This window comes from Ambystoma mexicanum, chromosome 3q (genome assembly GCF_040938575.1).
Source record: "Ambystoma mexicanum isolate Mex_15411 chromosome 3q, UKY_AmexF1_1, whole genome shotgun sequence".
Classification (NCBI taxonomy): Eukaryota; Metazoa; Chordata; class Amphibia; order Caudata; family Ambystomatidae; genus Ambystoma; species Ambystoma mexicanum.
In genome coordinates, this window is record NC_090926.1 from 67685218 (window position 1) to 67709054 (window position 23837).

At 47.3% G+C, this 23837-nt stretch overlaps 1 protein-coding gene across 2 annotated transcripts in view; it reads left to right on the top strand.

The window, feature by feature from the left end:
* LOC138582135 (zinc finger protein 282-like) overlaps positions 1–23837 on the top strand; it is a 176157-nt gene that overhangs the window by 138387 nt on the left and 13933 nt on the right. The gene's annotated exons all lie outside the window — the stretch shown is intronic.

Here is a 23837-nt window from a genome sequence, read left to right on the forward strand (position 1 = left end):
TATTAGGTTTTTGTAGGTATAGGTCTTTTAGTGTCTTCCTGTGAAAAACATTGACTGTAAATGATGAATTGTGATTATAATTGTGTATATATAGTCCGCAAAGATTTGGGACGACCATCACCAGAGAACACAGGATCATCCCGCTTTAATAACTCCAACCCTTTCTCCAACTCCAAATTCTCCTTCCCCCTCCCTGGATAGTTTTAATATATTTTGTTGTCAACTCAGTCCACCTAAACTATATGACAGCACTGAAAAGCCCGAATGTACAAAGTATTATGCATATAGCTTTAAGGCTGGTACTAGAAACAAAATGGCCTTGAGTCCAAGGATCACTCGTCAGAAGCAGAGCAAGCAGTCTAGCTTCCTAATTCCAGTGATTGGCTCAATGCAGTACATCAATCCCATGCAGGAGTTTCGAAGCAGAAGCTCAAGCTCAAACTGAAACTCAGGCACCGCTAAAACGCGCGAGATAGAGAGAGAGAGAGAGAGAGAGAGAGAGAGAGAGAGAGAGAGAGAGAGAGAGAGAGAGAGAGAGAGAGAGAGCTGTCCCATGAAGAGGAATAGCAGGAGCCAAGGTCTGGAGCAGTTGACATGACGCGAGCCACAAGGGAAACCCGAACCGGAGGAAAGAGAGAACGCAAGCGTAGTCTGGGACTAGAGGACTACTCGGGTTGCTGCAAAGTGAATCCTCGCTGCCTCCCAGGGCCTGACAAAGCGCGGAAGAGACAGAAGATGCAGCCGAGAATCTGAACACTACCAGATCCTCCAGAAGCTGCTTGGGAACCGCTGGTACCTCTGAGAAGGAAGCAGACGGGTACATGGGTTGCCTGTGACCTCATAGAGGTCCGGGCAGATATGGGGTGAGCTCAGGAACTGGGAAAAGGGGGTCTGTGACCCTGAAGCAAGTGAGATAGAGTTGTACACTTGGCAGGAGAGTGTACCAGGCAGATACAATGCAACAGTGCAAGTCTGGGACCTGCACCCAAGAATAAAAGGGTCTGGGACCCTGATGAAAGAGAGGAGATGTCAGAGACCCTGACAAAAACAATAGAGAATGTATACTTGGCAGGAGATTATACCAAACAGATACAATGCAACAGTGCACGTCTGGGACCTGCACCCATATGAGAAACCAAAGTTCAAAGCAAAGAGGGTATGGGACCCTGTGAGAGAAAAAAGAGAGAACATCTATGAAAACCCACTGGCTTGGCAGGAGAGAGAACCAAGCCACTTTTGCGAGTCTGGGACCTGCACCTATATGAGAAACTGGGAACAAGAGGGTCAAGGACTGATAAAAGGAATCCCACGCTTGGTAGCCGAGTGTGCTGTCCTGGTAGGATATAAGAACTGTGAAATCAAGAAACAGTTATTTGTAAATTATCCAGTAGCATAAGGTAAGAAGAAGTCGAGTGGAAAGGAGCACAACCCAAGCATTGGAATCCTCTATTTTGGAGCATTATTTTTGCATCACTTTATTACCAGCGAAACTGGGATCTTTTCTGTTAATTGAAAGCACCAAGAACACTATTTACTTTGAGAAGAGATCATCCTTGCACAGTTATCTTAGATTATTAGTGTTAGGGACAGAAGTAAGTTTTGTGACACAACAGTGACAGGCTTTTTAGTTTCGGACTTCCTGACAATTTCACTAGTTTCCTTCGAGGTAGGGAAAACCCTCTTAGCTTTAGGGCTCGAGATGCCTTTTTCCAGCCCTTTCTTGTTTAAGTCTTTACCCATTGTGTCAGAGCCTTACTTCTACACCCTTAGAAGAGGCGCAGCAGGAGACAACCAAGGACCTTCCAGGAATGGAGCAGAAATCACCCCTCTATTCGCTTGGCTGGGTGCAGGACTTGCAAACAAGCCTTAGGACTTCAATGGCTACCAAATGGCATTGGGTTACCAGATATTATGATGGTTATGATTGGTCCTCACGCTTAATGCCAGATTCCTCCATCCTCTAAGAGTGGGACCGGGGATCGAGCCTGCGCGACATGGCATTGTCTTATTTGTTAGGTAGATTTTCATTTTTTTCCAGCATGGGGTCTGGCATGGGAATCCTCGGTAAAGAAAAAACCAGTATCAGTTTCGTTTCTGATCTGTCTTTCGTAGTAGTAACCAATCACTGATCTCTGCATCATACTGACCACAGCCAATGACTGCCCTCTACCTAAGACCCGCCTCTGGCAGCCATCTTCAGATTTTTACCGCACGTTCAAGTGTTGGGATCCTCGTGCTGTTGCTCTCGAGCGTTAGTGCTATTTTTTCACGTTTTTTTCTCAAAAACTTCGATTTTTCGGTCAAAAGAGCCTCAAGCTCCACCGTTTCTTCATCCGATCAACGGGGACCCGTGTCGGATTCGTCTACGCCCCTCAAGGGTGAAGATTTCGTCGAGCCACGCTTTTGGAGGACTCCAGAAGTTTCTCAGGCCCATCTCGGACATGGCCCAGGAGAAGGGAAGCTCGACGCCCGGAAAGCTGTTCAGGGTCTGCCCTGGATGCCAGCTTCAGAATGTCTTTAAGGAGGACGAACACTCCTTTTGTCTGTACTGCCTACATGAGGACAAGACGCACGTGGAGAAGGACTGTGCGTTTTGCGGCAATATGTCGGAGCGGACCATGAAGGACCGCCATCAACGTCTCGCCAACTGGCTGGAAGGGAAGAGCCAATCGGGCGAGAAGAAGAAGAAATCCGAGCAATCTTCTAAGACCTTTGAGGACGCCCTGGCGACGGGGGTCCAACACAAGGCCAAGCACCGCGAGTCCGCTGGCACCGGGAGCGCTGAACGGTCGGGCTCTACGGGTGCCAGGCAGGGCGCACCCTCCCCGGCACCATCAACCACGAGCCAACGCTCTGGTTCGGGTAAGAGGAAGGCCGAGCACCCGGCGAAGCTCCTGGAGAGGCCCCAGTCGAGCTCGAAGGCCCCATCGGAGGGAGAGCGAGGCAGTGACCCTCCCCCCAAGGAGAAGGCGGTGAGTGCACCTAAGGTGGTGAAAGCCTTAATCCATCCGGCCAAGGCCTCTATCGAGACAGTCGCGGTGGCCCTGGCTCAGCCTGTGGAGGCTACACCAGTGGTGGCGACCTCGGGGCTCAGAGTCTCCCTGCCACCGCGGAGGGAGTCCTCTTTTATGCCCATCGACAGGACCCCCGTGAAACCTCCGACGGAGAAGAAAAAGGGGGGGCAGGGGGTCGTCGTGGATTCCGCCTCATCCTCTGAGGAAGAGCTGATCGAAGTCTTAAGCCACAGCGTTGGCGTGAAAGAAGACCAGCCCGTCGGGAGGGACCCCGACGTGGGAGACGACGATAACGTCGAGGGTGCCGTCGGGGCCCCTTACCGCCCGTCGGAATCCCCTCAACCAGTGCCGCAAGACAACTCCATTTTGTTGGATATACAGTCCTTATGCTCGGAGATAAGGATGAGACTGCCGTTACCACCAGCGGAGGAACTGCTCCCGACGAGGGACCCGGAGCTAGGCCCTTCTGGGAGCCCTCCCCCTAAGAGAAGAAGGATTCATCCTCCACCTCCTTTTCAGCCATCGCGCCCTGTTCAGCCCTCCTCCCCGTCCACGACTCGTGGGGATGGCACGGGGACTGACACGGCCGCGACGGGTACAGACGACGAGGTTTTTGACGAGGATCTGCCGTCGTCCCCTCCCACCCGGGCTTCCCCGCCTGACGAGATTGGATCGTTTCACTTCATGATCGCCAGGGCATCCGAGCTTTTCCAGCTCTGCCCGGAAGAGAAGAAGGAAGGTTTCCTTTATCAACGGCGCGAGGCCAAGAGGAAGACGGTCCTCTCCGTACCTCTATTGGATGATATTTGGGATGAGGGCCTAGCCCTCCTCAAGAACCCATCCACGACGCCGGCTAGAAGGGATCGGTACGAGAAGAAGTACCGGGTCCCAGACGCGGCCCCCTTGTGCCTTCGGGCACAGCCGACCCCGGACTCGGTCGTCTCCGCGGCGGCCAGGAAGAAAGCAGGTGGGGCGCAGCCTCTACGTCGACCTCCCCACCGGACGGCGAGGGAAAGAAATTAGATACGATGGGACGCAGGGTCATCTCGTCTGCAGCGATGACTATTAAGGCGGCCACCGCCTTGGCTATCGTAGCCCGCTACGACAGGGAGTTGTGGTACAAACTGGCCCGCCTGCTGGACTTCCTACCGGACGACAAGAGGGCGGATGCCCTAGAGATCTTGCAGGAAGGAGAGGTGGCGTCGGACCACGCCATTACGATTGCAACGGACATCGCTGACACTGGATTTCGCCAGTTGGGCAACGGCGTGTGCCTTAGGCGGCGTGGATGGCTCAAGGCTACTGACTTCGGTCAGGACGTGCAGACCAGGGTCTTGGACATGCCGTTCGACGGAAACAACCTGTTTGGGAAAACAGTGGACGATTCCCTTCAAGCCATCAAGGCAGACACGGAGACGGCTGGGGTTCTCCAGCAACGGCGGCCGCCCTTTCGGAGCGGCGGAGGCAAACGGGGTGCCTCCAAAGGTTCCGGTGGCGGATTTTCCACCTACCGTCAAGCGGCCCGTTCGTCGTCGCAGGAAGCTTACAGGGGACGAGGCAAGTCAGGCGGACCCCGCCGTCGTCGCCAAGGAGGTCAAGGCGGCAAAGCCTCGTCGAAGCAGGACTGAACCGGCCGTGGGGTCGGGCCCCCACCGAAGCACCCCGGTGGGAGGCCGGCTGGCGAGCTTAGTCAGCGTGTGGGAGTCCATCTCCACCGACCGTTGGGTGCTGGACGCCCTAGCCCAGGGTCACGCGCTCGAGTTTCTAAAGAGGTGCCCCCGCGTACCCACTGTGGCCAGGAAAGAACATCACGTCCCTCAACTTCTCTTGGAGGTAAAGGCGATGCTCCGGAAGGGCGCCATCGAGCTCGTCCCAAAGAGGCTTCGGGGCTCCGGAGTTTACTCAAGATACTTCCTCGTGAAGAAGAAGATGGGAGGATGGCGTCCCATCCTGGACCTACGACGACTGAACAAATTCATCAAGGCACAGAAGTTCCGGATGGTCACCCTCCAACACGTCTTGGGTCAGCTGGAGGAGGGCGATTTCCTGTCGTTGTTGGATTTGGAGGATGCCTACTTCCATATTCCCATCCTAAAGGGGCACCGAAAGTTTCTCAGGGTCGTGGTCCAAGGGCGTCACTATCAGTTCAGAGCCCTTCCCTTCGGACTGAGGTCGGCACCCAAGGTGTTCACCAAGTGCCTCGCACCGGTGGCGGCGCAGCTGCGCCGAGAGGGGATCCACTTCTACCCCTACCTGGACGACTGGCTCATCCGAGCAAAGACAAAGGAGCTCGCCGTGGAGCACACGGCAAGGACCGTCCAACTTCTCACAGACCTGGGATATTCCATAAACTACGCCAAGTCCCACCTGGTGCCCGCGCAAGACGCACTGTTTCTGGGAGCGAAGCTCGACACAGTGTCGCTTCTGGCTTATCCGTCGGAGGAAAGGACGAGGGCCATTCTGGGCAAGGTGCAGCGAATGCTGGTTGCGGACGCGGCCAGAGTGAGGTCCATCCTCGGAATGATGTCTTCTTGCATTTACCTCATCCCCCTGTGCAGGCTCCGGATGCGCCCGTTGCAGGAGTTCCTGGACGCGCGCTGGATCCAGACGACGGGCAGCTTCGAGGAGAGGATCACACTCGACGAGAGTTTCCGACGAGCGATCCGGTGGTGGGGCACCCGCGCGCATCTGACAGTGGGCATGGACTTCCAGACCCCCGGCCACCAGGAGACAGTGACCACGGATGCCTCCCTGGAAGGGTGGGGAGCGCACGCCGAAAATCTGCACGCGAGAGGCCTTTGGCTCCCGACAGAGAAGTCCCTCTATATCAACGTCCTGGCGCTCCGTGCAGTTTTTTGGGCCCTCAGGTCCTTCCTTCCGTCCCTCAAGGGCAAGGTGGTGAGGATCTTCACCGACAACACCACCACCATGTTCTACATCAGGAAACAGGGCGGAACCAGGTCCCCAGCCCTGTCCAGGGAGGCGCAGGATCTGTGGCATTGGGCCGTCGCCCAAGGGATGTTTCTGGTGCCGTTTCATCTAGCAGGGATAAAAAACACCATCGCCGACTCACTCAGCAGGGAGCTGCGCTTGTGCCACGAGTGGGAACTACAACAGGATGTAGTGGACTGCCTCTTCCGACGGTGGGGCACACCCCAGATCGATCTGTTCGCGACAGCGACGAACTCCAAGTGCCGGAGGTTCGCCAGCAGGTTTCCCCAGCCGAGGAGCATGGGCGATGCTTTCTCGTTCCCCTGGGAGGGCCTGTTTCTATACGCGTTCCCTCCATTGCCATTGCTGATCCGGCTCATCAACCAGCTCAAGAGGTCACGGTGCAGGATGATCCTCGTCGCACCTGCGTGGCCGAGGCAGATATGGTTCCCGGACCTTCTGGACTTGTCAGCGTCCCCGTCAATCAAGCTGCCAGTGGACGCGGATCTTCTCTCCAGGGAAGGAGGCGCCATCCTCCATCACGACCCGAAGTCGCTGAACTTGCAGGCCTGGCTCCTGCACCGTTAGAGTTTGGAGGATATGACATACCGGCCGACTGCAGAGAGGTTCTTGCAAAGGCCAGGGCGTCCTCAACTCTTAAATGTTACGGACACAAATGGAAGAGGTTCTCTGTCTGGTTGCTTAATGTTGAGTTTGATGTAATGCTTAATGTTGAGCCTTTGCCACCTCCCGTGGTTGTGCATGTGTGTAATGCTATGTATTCTTTATTCATGAGCATGTGAATCCTCCCGCCTACCCCTCTGCGGCTCTTCACTTGGTCATACTGCCACTTCACGTGCTACCAAATCTGAAGATGGCTGCCAGAGGCGGGGCTTAGGTAGAGGGCAGTCATTGGCTGTGGTCAGTATGACGCAGAGATCAGTGATTGGTTACTACTACGAAAGACAGATCAGAAACAAAACTGATACTGGTTTTTTCTTTACCGAGGATTCCCAGCCTGACGACGGGGAATATTCATGAGCATGTGAATCCATGCCAGACCCATGCTGGAGAACAACAGTTACAGGTAAGTAACTTGTTCCTTATGTGAAATCCCCTTCACATGTGAGCCCCCCAGCACTTTTCACTAGACTACTGGATTTTCTGACATTTCTCCTGAGCGAGTGGGAACTTTTTCTACACTCACTCATTCTTTTACCCTATCTTTGGGATCCTTTTGTATTTCTTTTTATACCTTTTTCTTGGAGTCATGCTTTCTTCCATGTTTTGTGGCATCTGTCATTGACGTTTGCACCACACAGCACTCTCTGTGCGGTGTTGCTGGGAGCCCATTTTATTTTTTGTTATTTTCCCTGTGAGGGCAGGGGGATATTTTGTATTCTTCCTATCTTTTGCATTTTGAGATGAGCATTTTGGTTACAGTGACAAGCGAATCTCAATGGCTGGTGTCATTGGTTTTATGCTGCCTACTTTTGTGCAATTTTTACTCCCACATTGTATTCACAGCCGCGGTAATGCACACAAGGGTCACCATTGATCCAAAATGGTGACAGTGTTCTTTTTTCGCCAATTCAAGATGGATTGTCCTTTTCTGGTCCTTCTTCTGCCATGCAGGGTGGGGAAGGCCTTTGTTTGACTTTTCTCTTCTGCTGGTTTCCATGGGAAATGCCACCAAAGCGGCAGTGTGTCTGTGAGGACAGGAAACAGCGGAGGACGTCAAAACTATACTGTTCTTTGTCTTCTGCTGTGCCTGCCTGGAACCAGGTACAACTGTGAGGCTGGCTGTTCTAAAAGGACAGCCACCACCCACAGTTTGAATAGTGCATGGGTGCTGATTTACTGAATTCCTGCCTGAGGCATAATCCTGAGGCTGAAGACAAGCTAACCAGTGCAAACTGAAGATTCGAGAAGGAGGAAGAGGAGAGACGCCCCACTTCCAAACAACCGGAGATGCCTTCTGAGTAATCACTGCAATTCGACCCCTAAGGACGACTCTATTCCTTGGACTGGTGGGTCCAATCAGTCTCAAGATGACCAGCATGTCGAGCTATCCCACGACGGGCTGTGACCTTCACCATCTGAAAACCACCAATACCCTTGGACCTGTGGCCATTGTAAAGTGCATCGCCTTCCGAAGAACAAATCCTCCCAAAACTTTGGTGGACTACTTCCGACCTTCAGAGGCAAGATTCCAGTCCTTGAAGTCCCCTCTCCAAAGTGCTGGACTGAGAAAATGAGAGAAATCCACTGGGCGGTAACCATTCTTCACTGGTGCTTTGAAAAGGGCGCCAAAATTACAGAACCATGAAGAATCCCTTGACGGGAGCCTCTTCATTCAACTGCTGCTGAAAGATCCATTCCAGTGGCCCTTTTTTCGTCTGCCTGACCAAGAATCTGGTGACCCGGTCTGCTGTTGTGGCATCACAGGGTCATTGGGCTGCATCCTCTTCTTCACCTTGAAGGTAATTTGAGACTCTTGGTCGAATTTACTGTGAGCTGAGTTTAGTTTAGTTGATTTGCTTATATAATGCGCCTAACCCAAGGATATCTAGGCACTTTTGCTTGAATTTACAACATGTTGTTACATAATAAAGAATTACAATACCCAATATTACGAGTGCATGAGATACAAACGATGAATGGAAAATACAAAAATACAAAAATATGAAAATACAGAAAGCATTTGTAGGTAGCTGACTAGGGTTACAGTTCAGTGACAGGACATGCCTAGGAGGGCAATGAGAAACAATTATAAACAATATGCTAAATGAGATACATTTATATACAATATGCTAAATAGATGAGGGTGGGGGTCTTCAATGTCTACTGTGTTGCAATGGATGTTGAGCGAGGAGCCAGACTTTCACTCTGGATCTAAATGACCAGAAGGATGGTTCCCCTCTGATGGCTGGGGGAAGAGTGTTCCAGCATTTGGCAGCTAACACTGGGAAGCTGGAACCACCTGCGGTTTTCAGTTTATATTTTGGGATGTTAAGGCGGTTGGGATAGAGGGATCTGATGGGTCTGTCCAAGTAGTTCCTTGAGAATTTGTCTGACAAGTATGTTGGGGCTGTGTTTGAGAGGAATTTGTGTGATGACTAGCGTACATATTGTGATTCTGTCACGCACTGGTAGCCAATGTATGTCCCGTCTGATGGCTGAAATATGACTAGATCAGGGCATATTTAGGGCCGACCTAAGGGCGTTATTCTGCAGAACTTGTAATCTATTTAGGTTCCGAGTCGAGGAGCCTAGGAATAGGGTATTGCAGTAGTCCAGCTTCGAGAGGATCATTGCTCTAGCAAGCGTAATGCAGCTGTTGGTTGATAGGTAAGGTTTTCAGGCATTAATGAGTTTGTTGGTATATGCTGTGGCTGAGGCTGTAGTATTAACTTGTTTTTGTTTTGAGCGATAGAGTGGAATCTAAATAAACCCCTAGCGTTTTGACCTCATTGGCAACTTTGATGATGTCCCCATCAATGTTAAAGGTTTTGTAGCGTTTGTCCAGACTGTTTAGACAAACCTGTGACCTGATGATCAGAAGTTCAGTCTTGTCATCGTTTAGACAGAGGCTTTGGGCGGTTATCCAGGCCTGGATCTCAAGATAGATATCATTTATAATTTTAGAGTCTTTAACATAGCATCCAGAGAGTGTGATGAGGACCTGGGTGTCATCCGCATAATTTGTGTAGGTGACACCCAGGTTTTCAAGGTGATCAAAGAGGAGCTTGGTAAATATGTCATATAGCGTAGGCGATGCGCATGATCCCTGTAGGACTCCACAGTGGATGGGCACTGGAGGAGCAGAGGCAGAGGGTGCAAAGACCCTTGTTGTTCTGTTCGAGAGAAAAGATTGGATCCAGCTTGCAGCCTTCGGGGAGAAAGCTGCAGCGGAAGTAAGATGTTTGGTCAGAATCTGATGGTCGACAAGATCGAACGCTGCTGAAAGGTCCAGCAGTAGGAGGATGGCAAGCTTACCCTTGTCTTTGGTTTCATCCATCTGGATTTTTAAGTCCAGGAGAGTGGTTTCAGTACCATGTCTAGGTCTGAAGCTGGATTGTCGAAGGGCTAGCAGGTTATTATCTTCCAAGTGTTTTTGTATTTGGAGATAGGCAGCTCTATCTAATATTTTTAAGAGAAATGGCACTGTTATGGGTCTGTAATTGGTTGGTGTATTCGGGTCAAGGGTGGGTTTTTTGAGGAGCGGCATGACCCAGGCCTCCTTCAGATTGTTTTAAATTGTACAATTTTTGGAGGAGTTGATTAGGGCTGTTATGAACGGGGCTAGTTCCTTTGCTCCATCCTCAATGATGGGGGCTGGGCATATATCTCCTGGCAGTTGGACGGCTTTGGAGGGTTTGAGCCCCCTGATGATATTTTCTACTTCCTTGGTGGTGACTGTAGAGAAGTGGAAATGGGAGCAGGGTGGACATTGCGGATCAAGTAGTTTATGCTTATTGGTGCTAGTAGCTAGGCTATTTTTTTGTTTTTGTTTCAATTTTCACTTGTAATGTCTGAGAGGGCCTTCTGGATGTCTGCACACCTAGCGTATCTTTCATGCAGTCTTCTGTGGGGGTGCAGGTGACTCTAATTCCCTTAATATGGTAAAGAGCTCTTTTTTGCCAGACTTGGCGTTCTGAATTCTGACGTTCTAGATTTCTCTTTTTGTGCTGAAAATTGCTGTTTTGTAGGTAGTAGCGGCAGAAGTGAATTTTTCCTTATTGAGGACTGAGGGAGTTTTTCTGCAAGTGGATTCTGCTGATCCTTTGGCGTTGCGGAGTAGTTTTGGGTCAGCTGTGAACCATTTATTTAAATGGGCCGCAGGTTTAGCCTTTCTAAGTTTTAGTGGCACGATTTTGTTTAGTGCTTGTTCAAGGGTGTTATTGTACATTTCAACCATTGAGGAGGGGTCCTTGTCTGAGTTGTATGGTATTTTGGCAATAGGCTGAAGTAGGGGCAGAAGGTTGTCTAGAGTGATGCTGCTTTATTTCTGGACAGGGTTTGAGGAGTGATGGCCACGCTGGAATTGGGGCGGGCAGTCTCTATATGGGGAAGGTAATACAATTGTGGTCAGAGCAGACACAAGGTACGTTGTTGAGGATGTTGTTGGTGCAATTAAGGTCTGCCAACCAATCCAGGGGTCTACCTTTGCTGTGAGTAGGTTCATTAATGAAGAGTTTGAAACCCAATTGTGTGAAACCGTTGTCTAGGATAGTAGCATTCACATCTTTAGGGTCAGGGAGGCCTAAGTTCAGATCTCCCAAAAGGATGATTTGTGAGACAGGTTTAGTATTTTGGGTCAGGAGGAAGGTAATGTCTTCTTTGAAGGTGGAGATAGGGCCAGGGGGCCGATAGATAAGATGGAGAAGTAAGGTATGAGTAGCCGTGAGAGGAGGTTTAACTGATAGAAGTTCAGCTGACGGCAGGGTGGTGGTGGTGAATTCTCTGAGATTCAGTTGTGATTTAGCTATAAAGGTCACACCACCGCCTTTGTCAGTGTCTCTGTCTGCTCTGATAATTGTATAGTTATCAGGGAGGGCTAATGATAGAGTAGGTCCTGCTGCTGGGAATAACCAGGTTTCTGTTATAGCCAGCCCTCTAGATAAGGTGCGTATTGTCCCTTTTTACGCATGTAATTATAGCCAATACGGATATTTCCATGTTCTACTGCATACCATGTACGCTGTATTTATTAATTTAAAAAACATACTTTCTGCCATTAGATGGCACTGTAGCATTTCTTTTGTCATCAGCAACATAGCCTTTCTTATGCATGATGGTGAATTTCCAACTGAAAGACCACGAGTCCTCTTGCAAATCTGTAACTGTTAAAGCAAGCAACACAATAAAGCATGCACCCTTTTAAAATGTGTTCATACCCATTAGGTCTAATAGCTTGATATGCTAAAAAGTAAAGGTTGCTTTGATGTCCTTAGTTGAATGTTCTTTAACCACACAACACGCTGGAGGTTTGTGATGAATCTCCAAATCTAAATGAGTTTATAGCACAACTTATTTTTTTGTGTGTTTTTAAAGCGATGAAAATAAAGTTTATAGTTTTCCATTCAGGATGTGGAAAATAAAGGTACAGTGATATTATTTTGGCCCAGCATGCTGCTATAAGGATTTACATGTTGTCATGATGCTTTACTATGCAATGTGTTTATTTTGCAAGTAAACTCTATAGGACAGTATTATTGTAGGGCTTTACACCCAAAAATTAAACTTTTGTTCCAAGTAAAGCGTGGGAGAAGGTGGCCGTGCCCAAATTGAAAGTAGGTTAAAATCCCTGTTTTGCCGTTTAGCGTAAGTGTGTGATCCTGGGCAAATAATGTAATCTCACCTGGACTTTAATTGCAAAAATTGGAGTGCTTATAAATGATTAAGTTTACACCCTTACACTAGGACAGTTCTAATAAGTGTAGGGACACATTGGTGTGCCATGGTGCTCCTCTGCTAGTGGCTCCAATATTGGTGCATAGAATTGCATTATCTCTGCACTGGCCTTCCCCCAGTCTTGTAACACTGGATTTGACAGGCAGACATACTCTTCAGTGCACCAGAGATTCTAATATAGGCCAATTTCTCCCCTGTTGCTCCCAGCCACTGAAGTTGGTTGGGCCGTCCAGAGTACTGCCCCACACTCTGCAATGTCCTGTTATGCTATGATATTGAATCTTTCATTGCAAACAATCTGCCATTTTCACACTTTCTAGGACCTTCAGGATCTGCAAGAAGGTGGTGTTTTAGACTCAAAAGAGAGAGCAGTAGCAGCAAATTAGCAAGTACCACACTCGCTGGAATAGTGAATGATAGCAAGCATCTCACCTAGACATAATTAGAAGGACAGCAATGCCAACTAACCAATCTACTAACAATTTCACCCCTCTGCATACACCTCTCAAACTCTAACCAAACTCAGCCACAAGCCTAAAACACAGCAATCCGCACAAACTTCACTACACTGCAACAACAAAACAAACCACACATAGACTTACACAACAGCACACGACAACTACCGACCGTAAAACAACCCAAGCCCAACCAACGGACCCACCGGGCTGAGGCTGCCAATGGCACATCACTGCTCTCTTTCCCTTTTCCAGCTTATTCCCACTAATTCACCCCCTTCCTCCCTTTTTTCAGAGCCGCCAGGGGACCACTCCGGTGGTGATAGTGCACGGTACAAATATCCTTTAAAATTAACATTAGCAGTTAACTGATTGTAACATTGAAGCTGTACTAGAATAGTCTTATTACAATGTGTAATGAAATTCGTAATGAAGTTAGATGCCCCTACACAAGTAAGTTTGCCACTCCTCCACAGTCTCTGAAGTTGGTGCCTCTCTCAACATTTGAAGAGTTAGCCCCTGCCTAAATATTAGCCCAAAGGTGCACCCCTGGATGTGCGCACTTGCATTTTCTTAGGCAGAGAGGTGAGGGGAGGTGGGTAGAACAGTGGGGGCAGAGCCTCCAAGTTTGCCCTGCCTATTTTCTGAAGTGGCCACTCCCATCACAAATTAATTTCTCCCCCGCCGACCCCCAACTTCCTGAAATGTAGGTTTTGTTGTGCCCCTGCATGGGAGGGAGGTCAGATAGGTCGGCTCACTCTCACCAGCCACCCCTACCACTCCCCACACAGTGTTGAAATAAAGGGGCAGGAGCCAACACATCTGCAATGATTCCTTTACTTGTTGCACCATGGCCTGTTGCAAACATGCTCTGTATGTAGAATGTATAAGGTTATGCTGGCTGCCCTTGCTGTTGGGCTATACCACGAGGGATGGGCCGTTACCCCCATGCAGGGATAAACGGTTCCATTAGCCTGAGATGCTCAGTTAGCATGTACAGAGAGGAGATGTGCTGCTGCATGTGTACGGAGACTATGCCAATAACATGTGGAAAGGCAATATGTGTTCTTGCATAGCACTTTTAGCCAAATTCCTTCAGCTTTTAAGCACTGTGGTAACAGTTATTATCCCATTTCGAATGTTATTTTATTTAATCCAGCAAAACCGACCAGAATGCCAGGGGAGCACTGTTGGGCATTGTGGTGGGGGCTGGCGAGGACGTGTTCGAGTCAGGCTGAATAAGGAAAGGGGAGGGGGGGGAATAAAAATAAATAAAATAAAATCGGGTACATTTGGCTCCAGTACATTTTGTCCATTTCCAGCACTGATAGTAACTTCTGTGAATGGTCATTCTTCATTATTGCTCTTCTTGTAAGAAAGAGAGGACTCCTCTGCGGTGTTCCCTCTACTCCACACCCATCAAGGCTACATCAGCACTCCACGTAATTGGAACTTGGGAAGTGTAGGCCGCCCTCCTACCCGGTAGCTTTCCACCCTTTATTTGGATGCACCGTTAGCATGTGCTTTGCCAAAATTAGCCTGTGCAGAAGGTAGCCCTGCTGTTAAGACTGGCAGAGAGGAGATGTGCCATTATAGCATGGGCAGAGGAGATGCTACGTTAGCACTCGCAGAGTAGAAATATCCCCATAGTACATACTTAATAAAGATGTGTCATTTGCACGTGCCAAAAAAAGATATGCCATTAGTATGGAACAGAAGTGCAATAAGCATGCAGAGCCGAGATGTGCCGTTAGCATGTGCAGAGACAGGATGCACATGTTAACTGCACATCCTGTCGCTGCACAGGATGTGCAGTTAGTACATGCAGGGATGGGATGTGTAGTTAGCATGTGCATAGAGGGTATGTCCCATTAAAGTGTACGTTGAGAAGGCGTGTCGTTAGCATGCACATCTCTTCTGGGCACATGGACGCAGCTAGCACGCATGTACAGAGAGCTGTCCCACTAGTATGTGCGCAGAGAAGATGTGCCATTAGCAGATGAGGAGAGATGTGCCAATAGCATGCGCAGAGAAGAGATTTGAGGTCACTTTATGTCCTGCCAACGTGTGCAAATATCAGGCTTGCTAAACAGAACGTGTTCTATCAATACGTGAAAACAATGTCTTCCATTAGCATATGCATAGAGATGTGCTGTTAGCATGCGCAGTGTAAAGGTGCAATTTACACATGCAAACGACACAAATTTGCTCTTCAATGCTAACAGCACATCTCTGAAAATGCTGAAAGGAGATGTGCCTTTAACATGTGCACAGAGTATGTGTTGTACTCGTTAGTATGTGTCAAGAGTAGATGTGTAGCTAGCATGTTCAGGGAGGATATATGCCATTATCAAGTGGAGTGATGTGCTGTTACTATGTGCTCAGATAGGGTGTGGAGTGAAGGGCTCTGCGCAAGCCAGACAACTTTGATTTACGGGTCTGATTTTACATATATAATGGGTGTATGTGTTGGATACGTCTTACTCTCTTGCAGAGGAGAAAACTCATTTTTACTCTCTTGAAATTGCATTTACTCTCTAATTTGAAAAATCATGCGTAGAATACTCCCACCTCAAAATCTTATCTGGAGCACTGGTTATAGCGAGGACGTCTAATTGGTTGGTGGAGATAAAGTCGACAATGTCGAGAGCATTGGCTACTAAGGATCGGGCATTGATAAGAGCTCCTTTGATGGTTGGTGAGACTGAGGGTAGAGCTTCTGGGCTACAAGTGAGTGCATGTTATTGACAGGTTTGGGGGAGCCAATGGTGGGGTTAGTGACCTGACCTGTGCTGTGTACGACTTATTGGTGTCCTGTTGATGTCTTGTTGTGTAAGAAGAGCCTAATCTAGTATTCCTCAAAATAAATGGGCACGGGACAAATGGCATTAGTGGGGAAGCAAAGAGTTGGATCCATTTGGCTGGTGTGAGTGGGCAGGAGGCACAGGAGGTGCTGGGTATGTTAGGCCCAGCATGTTGTGAGGAAGGTTGATGGCAGGTAGGAACTTTGTTGGTGCTATGGTATGGAAGAGAGGCAGGAGGGTGGCCATGGTGAGCATTACTCTTCGTAGAGGTTGTGATTGGTGTGGTGCAACACCAAATCTGGAGCAGGAGGGGCTAGGCACAGGCAGTAGACGCGGGCTGTCTTAATAAGAGTGCAGAACAGTGCTGGGCATAATGGGCAATATCGTATGCTAACAGTTGGAAGGTAGGCTCACAGGCAGCACAGTGATCATTACTGTGGGACGCTAGGCTCACAGGCAACACAGTAGGCTCAGCAGTAGAAGCTAGGCTCATGGGCAGCACAGTAGTCTATACAGTGGGACGCTAGGCTCACAGACAACACAGTAGGCTAGGCGGTAGGAGCTAGGCTCATGGGCAACACAGTAGTCTATATAGTGGGATGCTAGGCTCACAGGCAACATAGTAGGCTAGGCCGTAGGAGCTAGGCTCATGGGCAACACAGTAGTCTATACAGTAGGAGCTAGGCTCATGGGCAACACAGTAATATACAGTGGGACGCTAGGCTCACAAGCAACACAGTGGGCTAGGTGGGAGGAGCTAGGCTAGGGTCAGTAGGTAGCACAATAGAAGGAGGGGAAGGCTGTAGGCTAGAAAACGTGGTACAGCAGATGCTATGCACCTGATAATAAATTGGGAACAATGCTACCTAGCAGTGCTAGGTGTACAGAGAGAATATAGAACGATATTAAGCATACAGTTGTGGGACACATGGAATGTGAACAAAACAATGCAGGATGCAGGTCGCGAAGAAGCGCGGATTGTGGGCGCAGTTGATGGGCATAGAGGGAATGTGAGTCTTTGTGAATATAGTATTAGATAAGGTAGTCGTATATGTGGCGATTTAAGGCGTCAGTATAACGTCATTCCAGGGAGATATTTTACGATGGGCAATCAGATGTGTAAACGTTGCTTACCCTACACAGAGGCAAGGTACTGGAATCAAGTCGAATCGGACAGGGAGATGCTCCTCGTGGCTCCTAGGCAGCAGGACAGGCACAGAAAGGCTCTAGCCTTATGTGGAAGGCCTTGGGTGAGGAGGGCCGGCTTGAGCCTTCCTGTGGTGCAGGTCGGGAGAAATGGCTATCGGGAGCCAATCAAGGCAAACAGCGGCTTAGCTGGAATGGTCAGGAATGAGAATGAGAAGCAGACATTATTTCATATTTTCGTTATAAACTTTTATTTAAAATAATAAAGGGTTCGGAAAATCCCTCACTATCCCTAATGTAGGAGTTAAAAACAAATGGGTCTGTCCTTTGTCAAGATGTCCAAAGCAAAAATATGTCCTGTGTCGGAAATCCTATTCTGCCCCTAGCATTTCAAAACAAGTGGGATGCTAGGCTCACAGGCAACATAGTAGGCTAGGCCGTAGGAACTATGCTCATGGGCAACATGAGCCTAGCTCCTACAGCAAAGGATATTGTCTTTGGTTCTCAAAGTGTACAAATGGTCGATTCCAACACAAGGGATATATCCAACCAAAAGGTTCCAAGTGGACTATAGTCACGGCTTCAGGGAATGGCTCCCTTCCCCAGATTCCTTTTATCAAAACGAAAAGTTCCAACAAAGAGTAATCAAGTCCCTTGTAACCCAAGAGGAGAACTCTTCTCTTGGTGTGTTCACAGTTGCTGGGGAAATGGCTTCCTTCCCCAGGTTTCTCTTTGCATTCAAGACTGTTCAGAATTCTAAGGGCATATGTCTTCCTTGGGATTCGCCTTTCACTTTATTACAATTTGGGTGTGGGTTGCAGACACCTTTTATACTCCCCTGCAGGCACTTTTCTACATTTACAAGTATCCATAATCTCAATGGCATGGATCTTCCTTGATATTCTTTTTTCACATACACTAACTTTGCCTGGTATACTCGCCTGCTCGGACTTGCAAGCAGTTACCTTCGTTTTTATCCACAAAATGATATTTGTGCAATGCTAGCTGATCGGTGATCCTTGTTTAACATAGTTTGTTTCTAAATGTGCTTATTTTATATATTTGGTCTCGGTCTCTTTTCCCAGACCATTCACATGTACTTAGTTTTTGCTTTTAGATATGGGTTCAATGACCCATACGTGGTATGGTTCACTAATCTGTTAACCTCTTCACAGGTTTCATTTTGCATCTCTCGTGTTACCTTTATGGAACGGCAAACACTTTTAAGCAACCTGGTAACTAGTCTGTCTTTCCTTGGGTTACCGGCTTACCAGGCTTTAAGGGTCCTCTTGCGGCCATCTATACCGTGCACACTTCCTGCTGCCTCCCACTCTCAGAAGGTGGGCTTCCTGCACTCCGGTTCACCTCTTCACTGTCTGCATTTGCTTTCACGCTGCGCCCCACAGCGTGCTTTCCCTCATTGTTCTGACCGGTGTCCGCACAGTCTGCGGTACAGTTCAGCCTCTGCAGCTCTCCTTCGTGTCTGTCCGCTGTGACAGATTTAAACTTCCTGGGATTATTGAACAACTTCCAAAGACTAGACCGCTGTTGGTTTCTTGTCTTAGTTATTGACATGTTGTTCCTTGTATGATGTTGAAGAAGCTGATGTTGAACCCCATTGGGAGTAATCATTACTGCTCCCTGCCTCTTCCACGTCTCAGTTCTTGGCATACCGTTCCTTGTGTGATATTGGGGAATACCTGAAGTAGGCTTGATAAGTGGTTCAGGGAGGGGGATGCAATGTCATCGGGGCATGAAGCATGGTGAGAACATCCCTAAAAGGGAATGGGGGTATGTGACTTTCTCCAATGATATCCTGTTATCTCTCTGAAGGCTGCCTCCCCCATATAGCCATCCCAGGGTCCGGATCCGGTAGCGGCTGCTGTCCCCTGGCCGCATGGGGTGAAGCTAACCCTGGAAAGGAGTGATGATATCATTAGATCCATCACATTACCTAGTGTTGCTTTGCTCCTCCGGTGTTGGAGTGCTGATTTGTGTGTTTGGGAGTTTCACCCATCTACATTCACCCAGGCCCAATGCCTATGTGCCTTCAGGGAGCCTTTCCCGAGGTCCCTGAACCTTTTCCCCAACAAAGAGTGTTACTTACTTGTTAGTGAAGACTTCCTCTGGAACCTTTGACTTTCTACAGCTTGTGCCTTGCTTGTTTGGCCCTCCAATCTGACCCTGAGACACTCATAACACAGATAGCAATGGGCTACTAAAGCCCCTTTGAAATTGTTACAAGTATTTTTCTGTTTTATGTTGGTCTTGTTTCATTAATTCTTAGCTGAAACAGCTATTCCAAAAGTTATTATAAAAGTGTTTTACTTACCTTTGAATTGCTTACTGCCAATCTACAAGTATTACAAAGGTTTTACTTACTGTGAATATTGCATTGTTTTTTCTAAGCTACTGTAGTACTTAACTTTCTGAAGAATCACCTTCACCTTAGAGAATATAAAAATAAACCATGATGTGTATATATAACGTTTAGTGTGTCAGTGTTTCTTTGGTCTATGTGTATACTCTTAAGTTCTTTGTACCTCCTTAGAGCCCTTCCTCCCTCCTAAGATAAGCCTGGCTGCTGAGCCATTGTTACTAAAAAAACTTGTGTGGTTCAGACCTATACTAATAGTAGGACCCCTGTGTCCCAAGTGTGAGTCTTCAAAAGTTCTACCTAAAAGGGGTGGGGGGAGAAGGGAAGGGTGGAGAGAAGGAGAGAGAAATATCCTGTAGGCATTGTATGAAACTAAATAACACTTGCTCTGCTTAAACTCTTTGCCAGCAGTGCTCACTGAAATCCCAAGCTAGGAAGGCTCACATAGAACATGAGAACACTTTGAGAAGCCGGATCCAGTAGCGGGGTCTGGAATGACTGAAGTACGCAGCTGGCTTTACAGTCAACACCCCGCCCTTGGCTGTGAGGCCTGGTAAATACTTTAGCCTGCAAATCTATCTGAGACAGAAGTGAGGTTAATCAGCTGTCATCTCAATACAGAGTGACCAAACCCAGGTTGGCAAGCCTTTTGCTATTGACTAGTATGGAAGGGTCTGAGACACTGGAAATGGAGACAACTGGCAGCGACTTTGTGATCCAAACTACTGTAGACTAAATAGGTCTTCATTATATGTTTGGTGGTGTAGGAAAAAAGTGTCAGTAATTCCATTACCGCCACTTTTCCTGAACTGCCAAACTACAAATTTGGTGGTGGGGTGGCCGGAATTACCTGAACCTCCGAGCTGCTGGTAACTCTATGGACCTATGGACTCCATGGACTGGGGAATTGCATACACTTACCAGCACTTGGAAAATGCAGGTAATTCCAGCATTCCAAGTGCCGGTAACAGTATTACTGTTTGCTGGTATCCCACCGTATTTACTGGCGAGATACCAGCAAATTTATAATCCGGCCCACTTTGACTGAGCCCTGCAGCGCTACTGTGCACCCGTTTTCTGCTGAACAATCCTCTAACCTATTCTGTTCTCCTTGAGCCTCCACGCTGTGCCATAGAGCGGTGTCCTCGTTTTGTTGTGCCCTGTATCTTTGCCCCATCCCATGTGTTTAAGCTAAATAAATCCTTCTTTTGTTTGGAACCTATTCCTGTCTTGAGTCATCCATTGATCCATCGGATATTAGGAGAGTGAAAAGAAGGCTTATCTCAAGAAGAATATTCTTGATGGGTTGTGGTATGGAGGTGACCATTTTCTACAACTTTCTCTCCATTAACTTCCCTGCAGCCCCAGCATAACTGTTATGTTATTAGCCTTTTTTAGCCTAACTCAATTGCCTTACTCATGCGTTTTGGGGTATACCTGGTAGTCCCAATAGTTCTCAGTGCAGCTAGAACTTCTCCCCTATTTTACCTTTGTTTGTTTTCATGTAGAACAGCCCACCTTAAAGGAAGTATTGCAGGGACAATGTGTTTGTTTTCTTTTAGGTAACATTTGTTACAATTTTTCGATGTGCACAGAACAGGTTGGTGTCAGAAGACCTATTTTAACTTTTTTGGTGTGCTCTATCGTGCACTAGAGATATTGCCTTCACAATGCATTTTTGAATACTGTATACTCAAAATGGCTGCTCCTTGTGGTACAAGTCCTGTTCTTTTGTACCATGTTGTTTTTGGCCATCTTCCGGCCTGTTGCCAGAAATGGCCATATTTGGTCATGTAATTTCACAGGCTCTAACCATGGGTCAGGGCTCTGTGTGTCCAATTGGACTGTCATCGCAACTAGCTGGCAATTAATGTTACTGAGGCAGTTTTGCAAATAATGTTATTGAGGCAGCCAGCTATTCATGTCATTAATGTTGTTCGAAAGCATTTGTTCGCAATTTTGTTATCAAATGTTGTGAAGGCATTTGTCTTATTACACTAGAGGTTTTGTGAGGAAATTATACTATGAATATGTGCATTCATTGGTAAAAACTTGTACACTGCTTCTTGTTCATTGAAGTGATCATTCTTCTTTGTTGATGCCATGAGCATGATTGTTTTGAAATATTTGTGTATTGAAGTACCCAGAGTGTAGTTCTCAGGTTGATTTGTGATTACATTTCACATTTAGCAAATCGTATCCAAGTAGTATGTGCAATGTATCCCACGTGGATTTCTCTGGTATATCAGATTCTCATCATGTCGATGCATTGCATCAGAATACTGTGTCTGTGAAACAGACTGCTGGTGTGTAATGTACCTTCTTTTCAAGCAGGACTTGTTTGAGTCAGAGAAACATTAAATAACAGCAATTGAACTTAAGCCTTGTGAACAATGTATTAATGATCTTTAAGAGGGGCCAGGTTGGGTGTATATATTACAATGTGTGCTTTTTAGTTTTTCTATAGGTAGAAGATGTATGTTCAGAAGAGATGTTCTGATGGTGTATTTATGAGATTTTAATATGTTGTGCCATTTTTCTATTTTTCTTAATTATGCATTCTCATTTGGCATGGTTTAGTATTACTGGCTAAGTACTACTGCATACATGCTTTTTAAGTGCGCATATTTATATGGACGACCTAAGTGTAGTTGATGTTGTTTTTCCCAGGTGTTTTTCCTCCAGTGTGTCTTGACTAAGTTATAAGCCAAGACACCAGGTCCCACTTGTGGTGTATGACCCTCTTCTTCACCCTTAATAATTTATTGTGGTTGAAATATCTATACAGTTGCCTTGTCTGTGCAGTACCTTGAGTGAGATCATGGCAGTGCGTAGTATCAGTCTATTTTGTCTTTGGAACAGATTGTAAGTTTGACATGTTCTTTTCCAGGCCGAGCAAGTTATCGATCTTGAGCCTAAGGTTTTGTCTTGTTTTCTGAATTCATTTTGATTTTCCATAGGTTAAGCCTCTGTAATCTGCACCAGGTGGATTTGTTAAGACATTTGGAGGCTGCTCCAGACCCATGGCTTACTTTTTCCACAGACTCCATTGTACAGTGGTTCTGGTGATTTTGCTCACCTTTTCTCAAAATGCCTTATTTTACTCCCCAGCCTCTGCTTCTCCAATAGCTCTTTTTTGGGTGGAGAGTACGTCACCATGGTCTTTCATAAAAGATCCCCCTTGATCAAGGTTCACAGTATGTTTTTTTTATGTTTGATTTTTTGGTTTAGAAGTCTTGAAAGGAGGAACAGGATTCTATTCCGCTCATCATCCCCAGACAAATGGTAAGGCAGATAAGAGTTCAGTGAGGAACTAGAAAGATAATCACATAGTTTTCTAAATGCCACTCAGCCTAATTGGATGGTTTTGCTTCCCACAATAAGGTTTGCCCATAATAATCCTATGTGTTCTGCTACTACAGTTTCATCCTTCTTTTGATGTTCGAAAGGCATCCATGTGCTTTCTAGATGTTACTTTCCCCACAACAGGCATTCATATGGATACATTCTAGATGAATGGGTTGTATATCATTCAGTGGCTCTACTTCTTCACTTCGATTGGAGGATTATCCCTGTCCATTGGAAAGTATATCCTGTGTGTGATAGGATGTGGAATCCTGCTTCTTATGTTCGGTCACAGTTATTGGTGCATCAGTTTTATCGGCCATTTCCTGACAAGTCTGAGTGTGGGGATTTCTACTTTTATGAGTCATGGGCAGCATAGCACCAAAGGTAATTTCCTTCTTCCTGAAAGCCCTGACGGCTGGGCTGATGAGATGTTTGGTGTGATTCAGCGATCATGAGTGCCTTTGACGATGGAACTGGCCTTGTGGCCTGGGACTATGGGGGTTTTAAAGGGATCTTGTCTGCTGTGCTACTCCATCTGTAATGGAAGAATGAACCCACCTCTGACATGTTGGGGTTGGGTGTTGTTTTGCTATTTTACTGATTGATGATTGAAGCCTTATGTGACTCTTGGATAGCGAAAGGAATTTAGAGGAAGCCACATTTCCCTTTCTTTATGCACCAGTGGCTAGTATCGTAGTTGGCCGATGCCCACTTCCTTTCACATGGGTTATAGAGTATAAAAGGCACCAGCAACAGGTTGGATGTGCTCGGCATCTCTTCTCGAATTATAGCTGCTGGATTACTCACTGCTTGTGGTTGCTCCTCTGCTGGTCTCTGAAGATCAGCATAGATCCTGTGTATTGTCCCTGTGTAAGTGTATGTTTATTGCTCCCTGCCTATCTAAAGGAGTTGGGTGGGTGGAGCTGATAAACTATTTATACATCAGCACAATATAAAGCCTGTTTTGCTCCGCACCCAAATTGCCTGCAGAGAACCACCTACTTTTGCACCTGCTTGAAAACAGATCCCCTCCGGCAATTTTCCTCATTTGCACTCTGGAGTGCAAATGAGAAGTGTAAAGAGATGGCACAAGTTTCTTTACACCTCTCTTTTGCACTCGGCAGTGCACATGATGTCCTTTTGCACTCATCGTGCAAATGAAGAATAGGCTGCTTGACGTGTGCATGGCAGGTGGCATGTACAATGAATTCCTGTGGAGTCTGCCTGCTTTTTCCTGTTGTAAAAAGCCAGGATACTCCATAGTAATCCACAGCATTTGCGCCAGCATGAAAATTCATGCTGGCGCAAATGCAGTAGTATTTGTATGTAGGAGGGTTAGGTGGCA